The sequence below is a fragment of the Lissotriton vulgaris genome, chromosome 10 (assembly GCF_964263255.1).
Source record: "Lissotriton vulgaris chromosome 10, aLisVul1.2, whole genome shotgun sequence".
In the NCBI taxonomy this organism is placed as follows: Eukaryota; Metazoa; Chordata; class Amphibia; order Caudata; family Salamandridae; genus Lissotriton; species Lissotriton vulgaris.
Window position 1 is genome coordinate 256,985,652 of NC_141698.1, and position 15,563 is coordinate 257,001,214.

The following is a 15,563-nucleotide window of genomic DNA, read 5'->3' on the forward strand; positions in this document are numbered from 1 at the left end:
GAGATATTTCACATCTACACCAAATACTATGAACACTTGGTATGCAAGGGTGTTTTCAAACTCTAGTTTTTGATTATGTCTACTACAGCAGTCATGTTTTCCTGTAAAATTCTAAGCATGAAGTAGAGTGTACTTTTTTCACATCACTATCAATATGTGACTGAAGATCCTCACATTTCTTGCCTTTGGAATCATCACTAAGCAAAAATTTTGTAAATGGTCGCCACATGCAAAATATAGTATTCACGGCCTCTAGGACTGAGAGCCATTGGCTAATAAATGACACAGTTGGGTTGACTCATCGATACCACACAAAGCACAAAATGAGAAATATTTGTGTTTTATTTCCCGTGCATGAAAGATAGTGCACCAGAATGGACTACAAAGTCACTAGCATTCTTCCCTAACTCTGAAGATAATAAAGATGCTTTTAGCATACCATCTAGTAAGTGTCAAGTATCTCTTTCAGGGAAGCACTTCAGCTCAGGTATCAATTTTGACAGGCCACCACACAACTTTTTCAAATGCGTAGCTGATCACTGTAAACACAAACAATATTATTCCAAACTTCGTTTAACTTGGTAAGAACTTTTTGTAGCAGCATTTCAAGTGACTCTTCATTCCATGTTTTCCAAACATCTGGTGTCATGTTTTCACCACTATCCCAGATGCTTAGTGACAGCACTCTTTTCACATGAACCTGTCACTACACCTTGCATTAAATGTTTAAAGCCTTCTGAGCTTGTCAAATCATCTACTATCAATACTGGCTCACTAGAAAAGGGGGTTGATATTTCAAAGAGTTTCACCCATTCTCTATCTGTGGGTAAATGTGATGGTACATATTGGGAAAAATTTGTATGAAACTAGCAATTTTAAATATCAATGAAAGAATCAAACGTAGCCAAAATATCAAATGTGATTTTAATATTTCCCGATTCTCTACAGCTTATAAACAAAAAGGAATAAGGCCTAAAACATGCTTTTAAACCCTGCATCTTTAGACAAAAGACCACAATAAATGAAAAAAACAAAAGAAAGAAGAAACAATATTTTAGTGACAGCCCTAACAACAAAACTCAAGCAGATTCATTTTAGCCCAGTCTTTCTTGCTGCCACCTTGTATAACAAAGGTACATTGTATTGGCCCTTTCAGGAAGAAATAACAATGACTCTTTCACTCTCCTTTTTCTTTCTTTGAATGGCATTCAGTGTGTGGTTGTGCAGGCCTTTATAAGTGTATGGCTACACTGATGAGGGCTATTTTCGTTTCAGTGTCGTTTTATCAGTTACAATATAGGTTTAAACCTAAAACAGGATAGCCTAAATATGGTATAGATATATAACTAAAAGGAAGAGTTTAGAAATGGAACCAAAGAGAAGTGGTGCAATAGAGTTGTGGTAGATACATTCAGTGATGATGAAAGATTTCTGATATGGATACCCACCAGCTATCCTTTGAATTGAATATCCTTCTGTTAGCTGTATGATAAACTAATTGTTGAGTTGGTTCAGCTAGGTGTGACTCTTTAACAATCAACACCACTTGCTGTTCTCTCTCCCGTAAAGTAAATTGATAGTTATTCACTGGGAAAATAACCTGCATGTAGGCTGCAGTGGGTGTGAGATCTTGAGCAGGCTGACCACGATGCACCAGCAACCCAGTTTCAAATGTCACACCACTGCACTTATGTGCATGCTTTCAATATAAGCTGAGACATGTTCATTGTAACAGAGATGCTTCTTAGTGTGAAAAATAAACGTGGGGCAATTTCTTTAAGTCCTCGAGCTGTTGGTGGTTACTAGGAATTACCCTCTCTTGCTATATTATGTATCATGTTCAATGGCAACCAATACTATTGCACTCTAATTGGATAACCAAGTTTCTTCTTGAGGCATGTGACTCACCAGGGATAGTCAAAGCAGACAAGACTTGCTCTAAGATGAAACAGTTGTTAGAAACTTAGGGCCTGATTTATGAGGTTTTGCCGGGAAGTGCAGCAGGCCTTCCTGCTGCGCTTCCCTACGGCAAAAGAAAATGGGCAGGAATGCGCCTTATCTGTAAGATACGGTGCATTCCTGTCCTTTTCCCCTGCGCCGGTGCACAATGGACTGCCTGCGCCAACGCAGGAAACTTTGCACAATGGTGCAAGGGTGCCTGCGTTGCGGGAATGATTATTTTTGTACAGGAAGGGAAACCTTTGTGTACAAAAATAAACGCAAGAGGCTTTTCCTCTTTCTATGTGTGCTGCAGAATGCAGCATACATAGAAAAAGGAAAAACGAGGAGAAATAAAGATATTTCCCCCTGTTGCACCTCCCTTACGGCCCAACTGGGGAGGTGTAAGCTTTTGGCACTGCGTCAGATTTACGATTTCTGGTAAATCTGGGGCAGTGTCAAAAGTCCATGGATGTTGCTTGGAACACCCATTGCATGCCCCTTTAACGCAGAACACTGCGTTAAAGGGACTGATATTTATCAGGCAGCATTAAGCCAAAAAAAGTGACTTAGTGCTGCCTGATGAATATCACGTAGGCTTCTGCGCCACGGAACGTCACAAAAAGTGATGTTCCGATGATGCAAGAGGCCACATAAATTAGGCCCTTAGATTCCATATGACACAGCAAACAGCACACATAACCTTTATTTACAGTAAATTAAAAATAGCAGTTAAAACATGATGCATTTGGGATATCCAAGAGGTACTATTCTCTTTTTGGGCTGAGCTAAGTCCAACTTATATTTTTTAAATCGTTATACATTACATTTTCCATACCATTGGCCCTGTTGTCTACCAGGTGAACTTTGGAATCCTTCTGGGTTCATAAACAATGTTGGGAAACAGCATTTGAAGGTCGTGGCTATGGGACAAGTGTCAAACAGTGAAACAAGATAGAAACCTTGCTCTGACCTTAATTTTGATGGCTCCTGCTGACAACCTGATAACTATGTTGGCTGAAACCACAGCTGTTGAGTTTCCTGTTGTAACTGGATAAGCATGTCTCTATTGCTTGAAGGCCAACGCCCAAACAGCAAAGTTCCCACATGGGCTAAAATATATTGTTGTATTTCAGGATGCCAACAGTCTCTTAATTCAAGTCAGTGGTAAAAAGAGATTTCTGAACCATTTTCCAGACGGTAGACAGTTCCAGTTCAGACTCTTTTTAAGGATCCAGCTGTTTTGAATAGGGTAGAAGTAGCATTGGAGCAGTACCCATGTTGTGGTATGCCTCAGGGAGTCTAATATTTAGGTATCAACATGTCAGTAACTTTCCGTTGATTTCAGGTTTGCTCTGTAGAAGGCACCCATGGGATCAGTAGTACCCACCGGACCAGAAATCTTCATAAAGGCTAGAAGATTGTTTGAATTGTTCTGGAATCTGGATGGGCTATCTCCGACAAATGATTCAAGACATTATAATTCAGCTTTTGAATACACTCTGAATTAGATGATTCTGTCTGTTAGTATGCAAAAGTCCTCTACACAGCAAGAGGTGTGCATACCTGCCCTTAGTGCCCAATTGAACTGATGTCTGGACCCCCTAATGCTGATTTTTGTTTTCATATTGTAGGAATCTGGCTCTCTATATACTACTACTCCGAGTGCACCCCAGGGATGGGGGACACTCAGTGTTGAGAAAAATACCCCTCACACACCAACAGGCCCCTTGGTGTCATGCTTCATCATCAGGGTCTTCGCATCCCACTAGAGGGATGCGGCGTGCTGAGACCAGCGACTACGCGGGAGCACTGTCAGAATTGACTATGTGTGGTGTGTGTAAAGTGTAAGTGATGGGGTATTGGAGGATGTGAGTGAAGGGTGTGGTGAGAATTAAAAAGTACCTGGCTCGTAGGTTCTATGAAAAAACTTTATTCGAGACCTCAAGCTGGTACTGCTAAAAGAAGTGCAAGGTGAGGTTAGTTGTCTTTATTATGGACATTACCTCTGGTGTGCGTCGACATGTTTCGGAACTGGTGTTCCTTCTTCAGGACGGGGGCACAACTTCCCAACCCTACTCACGTGTTTTTATAGAAAAAGACTTTTTGTCTAGGAAGTAAAACAAAAGTGAAGCTATTTTCAGTGATGAAATGAGGCTATAGTGTGCCTACAGCGGTATTAGTTCATGCAATTCCATGACCTAAAAAGAAAAACAAAAAGAAATTGCGAGTCAATTTGGTTGCCACACAGGGCTGGCTCAGACAGGTGCAGTCACCTGGAGCCCCAAATGGTTAAATAAACCTGCAAAAAAGAAAGACAGACATAACACACAACATAAATGACACACTGTAGTTTGTATTGGTTCTGTGAAACATACTCATTGTTACTGTTTTATCCTGCTTCATGAGCATATCCAGAACGTCAGGGTGGGTTGATGGATTCGTAATCTATGTGGGTAAAGAAATGGTTTCAATATCCTTTACTCACTGTTTGGGTCGTGCTTTGTTGGACTCTGATAGTTTGTCTACTTAATACTCACAAAATCCGCCAGAGTTTGCCTCCTTCTACCACCCTACGCTGCTCCGCTGGTAATGGCTATTCTGACAGTGCTCCCGCGTAGTCGCTGGTCGCAGCACGCCGCATGCCTCTAGTGGGATGCGAAGACCCCGATGATGAAGCATGACACCAAGGGGCCTGTTGGTGTGTGAGGGGTATTTTTCTCAACACTGAGTGTCTCCCATCCCTGGGGTGCACTCGGAGTAGGATTCTTCTTGTTTAATTATCAGTGCCCGTGGAGTGAGAATCCTATCTCTATACTCTACCTCCCCCCATTGTTGTTATTGATTTTCTCTATATACTACACCAAAGTAAGGTATAGTGTGCACAGAGTGCAGTGGATTACCAAAGGTAGACAGAGGTAAAGGTAGATAATACCTTACTCCAGTGTTCTTCAATCTGGGGGGGCGCAACACCTTCCCAGTGGGGGCGCGCACTTCACTTCAATCTGACCTTTGTGCCCTGCATCGTCCGTCTGTCCGTGCAAGTCTTCTTGAAGGACTCCGGTATGTGGAAGGGGAAGGGAGGGGGGATCGATGGGGCATGAGGTGCCCGTTCCTTTGTGTTGTTAACTCTCCCAGGAGGGGGTTAATTCACAGAGCAGACAGCTTCAGCTGCAGTGGGAGGCGAGGCGTCTCCTCTGCTAAAACCAAAAGGAAACCAACAGACACGCTTTCGGTTTTAGCAGAGGAGACAGACCCCTTGCCTTCCACTGCACCTGAAGCATATCAGCTCTATGAATTAACCCCCTCCTGTGAGAGTTAGCTCTTCCCAAAGAGGAGACAAAGTTTCTAGGGACCTTTCAAGGCATAATGCACCATTTGCTACCTCTTGTATTTGTTTGCTCACGATTGTCACTTTTGCCTCATGTAATGTAACGCTTGCTTTTGTAATTTGTTCACTTGCAATGTTCTCATGTATCAGTTCTGTTCCTACTGTGTAGCGCTCTGACCCCTTCGGGTAAAGTCCGTGCTATATAAAAATGCATGAATAAATAAATAAAGGGGTTGGGTGGGGGGGACTGAAAGGGCCGGCTCTATTCTACATGGTGGGGGGCCCAACATCTAAAAAAAATAGCTGGGGGGGCTCAACCTACAAAAGTTTGAAGACCTCTGCCTTACTCTCTATTTGCGGTAGTGTGGGCGAGCAGTACGGCTTTATCAGATGGTAGTGTTATATATGTATTGTTCACACTCAGGCAAGAAATAATTTCACACATTTAAAGACTGAACTCTGACCAATTGTTTTGTATACACATGTTTCTTTGCTGTATTTTATTTTTAGAACCAAGCCAGACTTGGTGCAGGTAAGTAAAATAATACTATTCTCATATAACACAGTTGTATGTAGTTACAGATAGGTCAAATGTTCAGAAATGGTTGAAATTACTTTCAGTTACTTTCTAATTACTTTTCAGATTATTTTTCAGATTACCTTTTCTACTCAGTGTGATATGACTAGATATCACACTAGGACACTTCCTAAATAAAAGGTAAGTAAGTCGTTTTTTGTAAATACACAGTTTCTTAAGTTCTCAAACAATTTCCAACTCCACATCCAACTTTTTTTCACAAAAAAGCAGTCAGTGCAATTCTATGGGAGGAAATTAGGTTTTCAGTTTAAAGGTAAGTACATGGTTGCAGAAGTTGGGTTTCTGGGGTTAGAACTAGTGTTCCCGCAGGGTCAAGGATGCACTCACAGAACACCCTCAGTGCTACTAGGGCGGACGGGTACAGGGTGCTGAGGCCCAATGGTATCCAATAGTGGGTAAGGGGCCTCTGGTTGGTGGCTGCTCTAAGGCACACCCCTTGGATGTGGGAGCAAAGCCCCAAGGGTTTAGCCCAGGGCAAAGGGGGGTCCAAGATAGCACACAAAGTGCACTCACAGTGGCACTGGGCTGGCCGGATGCAGGGTTGCTGATTTGACATCGGGTGCCCTGTTGATTTCAATGGGAGATGCAGGTTTTGGGTTTTGACTGCAGGCTAAGTCCAGGAAGTCTTCCGGGAGGAACCAAAAGCAGGGTAGGTAAGTTGGAAGGCCCGGGATGTAGGTGCACCTCAGGTCCTCTTCTCCAGGGTGCAGGGTGGCTGGATGCATGGGTGCCTTTTGAGGTCGGATTTCACCTTGCAGATTTATTGTTGTTGGGGGCCTCAATGCAGAGGCTACAGGCGACGTTGGGGAGTCCTTGAGAGATCAACTCACGGTGGACTTGGACTCTGGAGCACTGGGGGACCTCGCTGGGACAGGTGGGTCACTCGGACTCAGGCCATAGCCGATGGGTGCAGTGGTGGTTCCATGCATCCGTTTTTTTTGTCTTCAGCAGGCTCAGAGTCTTGCTTTGGAGATTCTTTTGAACAGAGCTGCTGTTCATAGGAGATCCATTCTTTGTTGAAGTCTGTCCTCCCAAGGGCTCTGGAGGTCGCTAGCTGCAGGACAAGGTGACTTTTGATGCAGGATATCTCGAACCTAGAGAGGAGCCAGTAGGACTGGGGCCAAGTCAGTCCTCCTCGCAGTCTCCTTTGCTGGATGTCTTCTTTCGTCCTTCTTCTTCGTAGTTTGCGGGAATCTTCCTTCTGGGTTCAGGGCTGCCCCCTAAATACTGTAATCTCTAAAAATGGACATAGATATTGTAGGGGTACAGTGCTCATTCAACTTCACCCTCACCAGTGGTATAGTGCACCCAACTAGAGTTATGTTTTACCTATACGATAGGCAGATGGTTGCAGGTAAGGGTGGGCGGCAAATTCAGTTTCGCTCGTGGAACTTGTGAAATTTTGGCATTTCTGTGTTCTGAGTGGATCGTGAAAATGTCAAAATTTCAGCTTTCCACGGTGGAACGGAATTCGGGGGAATGAGGTACTTAAACCTCACCAGGAAGTGTGACCAGGAGGCTGATTTCTCCTCATCTGCTGCTCTGATCGGCCTCGGACCCTTATAAACAAGAGGCATGTGAACTCGCATTGAAGCCCCGTCCATTTGGAAACGTCCCACAGCTCAATCAAGGGACTTGGGTGCCATTTGGTGCGTTGACAAAGTTACAGACACATGGTCACTGGAGACAACTCTTCTGTCCCTTTACGCAGCTGTAGTGTAGGAAAAGCACTATACATTTACCAAACGAGGTAGTACTTACTGATTAGCCAGTAGAAAGTACTCCAGTTGAGTAGAGGTATTGCACAAAACAGTAGCATCTTCTTGGATAATATGCTGGGCAGGATTCATTCTGGCACAATGCTCCTGTCACAAAAATTCAACCTCAACAGGAAGCACTTACAGATATAAATGAAGCAGGTGCCCGAGTTGAAGCTCAAATTCAGTAACGCATTAATCAGCCCCAAACATTTGTGAGCTCCATCGAGACAGGGCAGGTGTGCTTTCTCCACATATCTACTGTCGAAAATTAGCTGCAAGCCTTGATGGAGGTCTTTGTATCCATGACTTTCTCTAGCCCAATCCCTGTGTAGTTCCTGTGACCAGGAGGCTTCTTTCTTCTCATCTGCTCCTCTGATCGGCCTCTGACCCTTTATAAACAAGAGGCATGTGAACTCGCATTGAAGCCCTGCCCATTTGGAAACGCCCCACACACACTATCGGTATGCAACGTCTTCCCTCCATTTCCCCACTATGATGGACAGCTCACTCAAGGGACCTCGATGCCATTCGGCGCAGTGGTAAAGTTACAGACACACATGGTCTCTGGAGACAACTCTTCTGTCCCTTTAAACAGATGTAGTGTAGGAAAAAGCACTATAAATCTACCCAAAGAGGTAGCACTTTCTGATTAGCCAGTAGAAAGTACTCCAGCTAAGCAAAGGAATTGCACAAAACGGTGATAAATATGCAGGGCAGGATTCATTCTGGCACGATGCTCGTCTGCCCCTGACTCCCTGAGAGTGACCCTGCATAGATTACAACGGGCGCAGCAAAATCTCCGCAAGCACATGAAATTCTACGTGTTCGCAGAGATTTCATGCCATTTTGGAGAATTTTGAGCAATGCAACTCCACAAATTCCGCCCACCCATAGTAGCAGGCATGGCACGCAGGTATGTGCGATGTAGACTGTTCACTTTTGTCGGCACCAAAACACAAAACATGAAGAGTGCCATGGCAGTGTGTTTGTGTTAAGTAACAGTACCTCTAAGGGTGGCACAATGTATGCTGCAGCCCTTAGAGGCCTTTCCTGGTCACAGTGCCCTTGGTACCCATGGTAGCTTTTACAAGGGATTTTCATGTGACCGGAGAGGTACACATTAGGGGTACAAAGGTACAGTTTTAGGAAATAACACAGGCCCTGTGAACCTGATTGGCAGGGACCCAGGGCACATCAAGTGAAAGTGCATCAGAAGTTTGGCAAAAAGAGGTGGGGTTAGTGCAACAGAAGCCCACTTTCCAACGTCCTTTGAATCCTATTTGCAGCTGTAGATGCAGCAGTTTGCATAGTTAGTTGCAAGGGAAAACTTCACTAAAGTTTTCCAAGAATACACCTAAAAAAACTGACTGTGTCCGGACTCATAACATATCATACTATAAAAACGTTTTGTTTGTTATATTCCCTAATTCTAAACATCATTCAATCAATCAATCAATCAATCAATCAATCAGGAGTTTGTTAAAGCGCGACTACTCACCCGTAAGGGTCTCAAGGCGCTAGGGGTGGGGGGGTGGTGGGGTGCAGGTTCCATTCCATCAAGGAGGGGGTCTGTCGAAGAGGCAGGTTTTGAGGTTTCTTGCGAAGATGGGGAGCGATGTTGTCTGTCTGAGGTGGCGCGGAAGGGCGTTCCATGCTTTGGCCGCGAGAAAGGAGAAGGAGCGGCCTCCCGATCTGGTCTTTCTGGTGCCGGGGACCACGGCGTAGGAAAGCTGGGCTGATCGTAGGGTCCTTTGGGATGCGTGGAATTTGAGTCGGCTGTTCAGGTATGCTGGTCCGGTGCCGTGGAGGGCCTTGTGTGCGTGGGTGAGCATCTTAAAGGTGATTCTTGCCTCGACGGGGAGCCAGTGGAGTGTGCGCAGGTGCTGGGAGATGTGGCAGTGTTTTGGCAGGTTGAGGACCAGTCTTGCAGCGGCGTTCTGGATGTTCTGTAGCTTGCGGATGAGGTTTTTGTTCATTCCGGCGTAGAGTACGTTGCCGTAGTCGAGTCTGCTGGTGACCACGGCGTGAGTGACTGTCTTTCGGTGTTCGAGGGGGATCCATTTGAAGGTCTTACGAAGGAGGCGGAGGGTGTGGAAGCAGGAAGATGAGACAGAGTTGATCTGGCGGTCCATTTTGAGCTCGGAGTCCAGGATGATTCCCAGGTTGCGTGCGTGGTCTGTGGGGGTTGGCGGGTTTCCGAGGGCGGTGGGCCACCAGGTGTCGCTCCAGGCGTCGGGGTTTGGGCCCATGATGAGTACTTCTGTTTTGTTGGTGTTTAGTTGTAGGCAGCTGTTTTTCATCCATTTGGCGACGGCTTCCATGCCTTCTCGAAAGTTGCGTCTGGCGGTGTTGGGCTCGTTGGATAGGGAGAGGATGAGCTGGGTGTCGTCTGCGTATGACACAATGTTGAGTCCGTAGGTTCTGACGATGGGGGCAAGTGGAGCCATGTAGACGTTGAAGAGCGTCAGGCTGAGGGAGGAGCCCTGGGGGACTCCGCAGGTGGTTGGTGTGGGGTCCGAGAGGAAAGGGGGGAGTCTGACCCGCTGCGTCCTGCCGGAGAGGAAGGAGCAGATCCAGTCGAGGGCCTTGTCCTGGATTCCTGCATCATAGAGTCTGCGTATTAGGGTGTGGTGGGAGACTGTGTCGAACGCCGCTGGTAGGTCGAGGAGGATGAGGGCTACTGTTTCTCCTTTGTCCAGTAAGGTGCGGATGTCGTCTGTTGCGGCAAGGAGGGCGGTTTCCGTACTGTGGTTTTTTCTGAAGCCAGATTGGGAGGAGTCGAGGATGTTGTGTTCTTCAATGAATGTGGCGAGTTGGCTGTTGATGGCTTTCTTGATGACTTTCGCTGTGAACGGGAGCAGGGAGATGGATCTGTAGTTTTTGAGGTCGGTGGGGTCCGCTGAGGGTTTCTTTAGGAGGGGGTTGACCTCGGCGTGTTTCCAGTCGTCGGGGAACGAGGCGGTCGCCAGGGAGTGGTTGATGGTTTGGCGGAGCATGGGTGCGATGGTGTTGGCGGCTCTGTTGAAGATGTGGTGGGGGCAGGGGTCAGTGGGGGCCCCTGAGTGGATTGACTTCATTGTCTTCAGTGTGTCTTCGGTGGTGAGGGCTGTCCAGTCATCAATCGCTGGTTTCCGGGTGTCGAGGGTGGTTGGTGAGGGTTCAGTGTGTTGGTTGTCTTCGTCGAAGTTGTCGTAGATGCTCTTGATTTTGTGGTGGAAAAAGATGCTGAGTTTGTCGCAGAGGTCTTGTGAGGGAGGGATGTTGGTAGACTCGCTGGTGGGTTGGGCGAACTCCTTGATGATGCTGAAGAGTTCCTTGCTGTTGTGTGCGTGGGTGGAGATTCTGTCTTCAATTGCTTTTTTCCTCGTTTCTCTGATGAGTTGATGGTGGGCGTTGGTGGCGGCTCTGAAGTTGTTGTGGGCTTCAGTGGATTTGGTGTTTCTCTAGGCCTTTTCGAGGTGGCTGTGTGTGCGCCTGGACTCTCGAAGTTCAGTGGTGAACCATCTGGCTTTCTTGGCACGGGTATTGTTGTTTTTCTTGAGGGGGCTATGGTGTTGGTGCTGTCTGAGATCCATCTATGCAGGGTTCGGGCTGCGGTTTTGGGGTTGTCGTTTTCCGCGATGGTTGGGGTGGAGTTGTTGAGTGAGGAGGTGAGCTGGTCATCGGTGATTTTGGTCCGGTTTCTTTGTGGAAGCAGGTGCTGGTGGGTGTTCTGAAGGTGAAGTGGACGCAACGATGGTCGGTCCATGGGAGTTCGGTGGTGTGGCTGAAGGTGATGGAGTTTCCTGTAGTGAAGAGGGGGTCGAGGGTGTGTCCTGCTGAGTGCGTGGGCTCGGTCACGATCTGGCGGAGTCCAATGTTGTGGAGGTTGTCCAGGAGGCATGTGGTGTTGGGGTCCAGTTGATTGTCGAGGTGGAAGTTGAGGTCTCCCAGCAGGGTGTAGTTGGTGGATGCGATGGCCTGCGGGGAGATAATGTCCGTGATGGAGTTGGCGAAGGGTCCGCGGGGTCCAGGGGGTCGGTAGATGAGGGTTCCTGGGAGGGCGGCGGTGGGGCTGGCCAGTATCTTGAAGTGAAGTTGTTCCATCATTCTGTGGACTCGTCAGGGAGTGTGCTCAGGCGGAGGCTGGATTTGTGGATGATGGCGATTCCTCCTCCTGGGTGGGTGGGGCGGTCCTTCCTGGAGATCTTGTATCCTTGGGGGATGGCGATGGCGATGTCCGGTCCCGAGGTGGTGTTGGTCCAGGTTTCGGTGAAGAATGCTACGTCTGCGGTGGTGCTGTCGAAGAGGTCCCAGATTTCTGTGGCGTGTTTGTGGAGGGATCGGACCTTGAGGAGGATGCATTGCAGGGTCTTCGGTTCGGTTGTGTTCTTGTGGGCGGGTTGTGCTGGATCCGTGTTCTTGGCGGTGCTGCAGGTGTGCCGGCAGCGGTGACAGCTGAAGGGTCCATGGGTGTTGGCTGGTGATGCTAGCTTGCAGTTGTTGTTGCAGCCTGGGTTGAGTGCGTGGAGTGCTGCTTGGTCGTAGCGTTGCCGGGCAGAGGTCCAGGGTTCCTGGTGCTGGTCGCGGACGGGTCGCAGCCGGGCGCAGACGTGCTTGCCTTTGACGCGCCGTGGCCGCCATTACGTAGGGGTCGGGGAGGGCTGGACAGCTGGGAGGCGGGAGCGGGGAGAGGAGCTGAATTGGGCCAATCGCGCTGGGGGGGAGGGGCCGCGGGGGCAGCAGCGGCGGGGAAAGGTAAAGGGAGGAAAGAAGGGATAAAGAAAAAGGGAAAATAAGCAAAAATAAGGCACAAAAGAGCAGAGATGCAGAAAAGAGCAGAAAGGTGAAAGATAGAAAGGGTAGAAAAACGAGTGAAAACGAGTGAAGGAGCAGAGGGAGAGAAAGGGAAAATGGGCAGAAATAAGGCACAAAAGAGCAGAGGTGCAGAAAGGTGAAAGATAGAAAGGGGAGAAAAACAAGTGAAAACGAGTGAAGGAGCAGAGGGAGAGAAAGGGAAAATGGGCAGAAATAAGGCGCAAAAGAGCAGAGGTGCAGAAAGGTGAAAGATAGAAAGGGGAGAAAAACGAGTGAAGGAGCAGAAAGAAAGAAAGGAGACAGAGGTCCACTGGACCACCAGGGATGAGGCGCAGGGAAACCTGTGGGTGGAGGAGGGCCTCGATCACCAACACTCAAGAGTGCAGGGGCACCTCACTTAATGGTGAAGCTGCGAGGGTGGGAGAGCAATTTCACTGACAATGAGTCAGTGGTCTTGCTCGCCTGTCCCCACAGTGGCCGCCATTAAGTAAGGGTCGGGGAGGGCTGGACAGCTGGGAGGCAGGAGCGGGGAGGGGAGCTGGATTGGGCCGGTCGCGCTGGGGAGGGGAGGGGCCGTGGGGGCAGCAGAGGCGGGGAAAGGTAAAGGGAGGAAAGAAGGGATAAAGAAAAAAGGGAAAATAAGCAGAAATAAGGCACAAAAGAGCAGAGATGCAGAAAAGAGCAGAAAGGTGAAAGATAGAAAGGGTAGAAAAACGAGTGAAAACGAGTGAAGGAGCAGAGGAAGAGAAAGGGAAAATGGGCAGAAATAAGGCACAAAAGAGCAGAGGTGCAGAAAGGTGAAAGATAGAAAGGGGAGAAAAACAAGTGAAGACGAGTGAAGGAGCAGAGGGAGAGAAAGGGAAAATGGGCAGATTAAGGCACAAAAGAGCAGAGGTGCAGAAAGGTGAAAGATAGAAAGGGGAGAAAAACGAGTGAAGGAGCAGAAAGAAAGAAAGGAGACAGAGGTCCACTGGACCACCAGGGATGAGCCGCAGGGAAACCTGCGGGTGGAGGAGGGCCTCGATCACCAACACTCAAGAGTGCAGGGGCAGGGGCACCTCACTTAATGGTGGAGCTGCGAGGGTGGGAGAGCAATTTTACTGACAATGAGTCAGTGGTCTTGCTCGCCTGTCCCCGCAGTGGCCGCCATTAAGTAGGGGTCGGGGAGGGCTGGACAGCTGGGAGGCGGGAACGGGGAGAGGAGCTGGATTGGGCCAGTTGCGCTGGGGGGGGGGCCGCGGGGGCAGCAGCGGCGGGGAAAGGTAAAGGGAGGAAGGAAGGGATAAAGAAAAAAGGGAAAATAAGCAGAAATAAGGCACAAAAGAGCAGAGATGCAGAAAAGAGCAGAAAGGTGAAAGATAGAAAGGGTAGAAAAACAAGTGAAAATGAGTGAAGGAGCAGAGGGAGAGAAAGGGAAAATGGGCAGAAATAAGGCACAAAAGAGCAGAGGTGCAGAAAGGTGAAAGATAGAAAGGGGAGAAAAACAAGTGAAAACGAGTGAAGAAGCAGAGGGAGAGAAAGGGAAAATGGGCAGAAATAAGGCGCAAAAAAGCAGAGGTGCAGAAAGGTGAAAGATAGAAAGGGGAGAAAAACGAGTGAAGGAGCAGAAAGAAAGAAAGGAGACAGAGGTCCACTGGACCACCAGGGATGAGGTGCAGGGAAACCTTCGGGTGGAGGAGGGCCTCGATCACCAACAATCAAGAGTGCAGGGGCACCTCACTTAATGGTGGAGCTGCGAGGGTGGGAGAGCAATTTCACTGACAATGAGTCAGTGGTCTTGCTCGCCTGTCCCCGCAGTGGCCGCCATTAAGTAGGGGTCGGGGAGGGCTGGACAGCTGGGAGGCGGGAGCGGGGAGGGGAGCTGGATTGGGCCGGTCGCGCTGGGGGGGGAGGGGCCGCGGGGGAAGCAGAGGCGGAGAAAGGTAAAGGGAGGAAAGAAGTGATAAAGAAAAAAGGGAAAATAAACAGAAATAAGGCACAAAAGAGCAGAGATGCAGAAAAGAGCAGAAAGGTGAAAGATAGAAAGGGTAGAAAAACGAGTGAAAACGAGTGAAGGAGCAGAGGGAGAGAAAGGGAAAATGGGCAGAAATAAGGCACAAAAGAGCAGAGGTGCAGAAAGGTGAAAGATAGAAAGGGGAGAAAAACAAATGAAAAGGAGTGAAGGAGCAGAGGCAGAGAAAGGGAAAATGGGCAGAAATAAGGCGCAAAAGAGCAGAGGTGCAGAAAGGTGAAAGATAGAAAGGGGAGAAAAACGAGTGAAGGAGCAGAAAGAAAGAAAGGAGACAGAGGTCCACTGGACCACCAGGGATGAGGCGCAGGGAAACCTGCGGGTGGAGGAGGGCCTTGATCACCAACACTCAAGAGTTCAGGGGCAGGGGCACCTCACCTAATGGTGGAGCTGCGAGGGTGGGAGAGCAATTTCACTGACAATGAGTCAGTGGTCTTGCTCGCCTGTCACCGCAGTGGCCGCCATTAAGTAGGGGTCGGGGAGGGCTGGACAGCTGGGAGGCGGGTGCGGGGAGGGGAGCTGGATTGGGCCGGTCGCACTGGGGGGGGGCGGGGGCAGCAGAGGCAGGGAAAGGTAAAGGGAGGAAAGAAGGGATAAAGAAAAAAGGGAAAATAAGCAGAAATAAGGCACAAAAGAGCAGAGATGCAGAAAAGAGCAGGAAGGTGAAAGATAGACAGGGTAGAAAAACGAGTGAAACGAGTGAAGGAGCAGGGGAAAGAAAGGGAAAATGGGCAGAAGTAAGGCACAAAAGAGCAGAGGTGCAGAAAGGGGAAAGATAGAAAGGGGAGAAAAACGAGTGAAAACGAGTGAAGGAGCAGAAGGAGAGAAAGGGAAAATGGGCAGAAATAAGGCGCAAAAGAGCAGAGGTGCAGAAAGGTGAAAGATAGAAAGGGGAGAAAAAACGAGTGAAGGAGCAGAAAGAAAGAAAGGAGACAGAGGTCCACTGGACCACCAGGGATGAGCCGCAGGGAAACCTGCGGGTGGAGGAGGGCCTCGATCACCAACACTCAAGAGTGCAGGGGCAGGGGCACCTCACTTAATGGTGGAGCTGCGAGGGTGGGAGAGCAATTTCACTGACAATGAGTCAGTGGTCTTGCTCGCCTGTCCCCGCAGTGGCCGCCATTAAGGAGG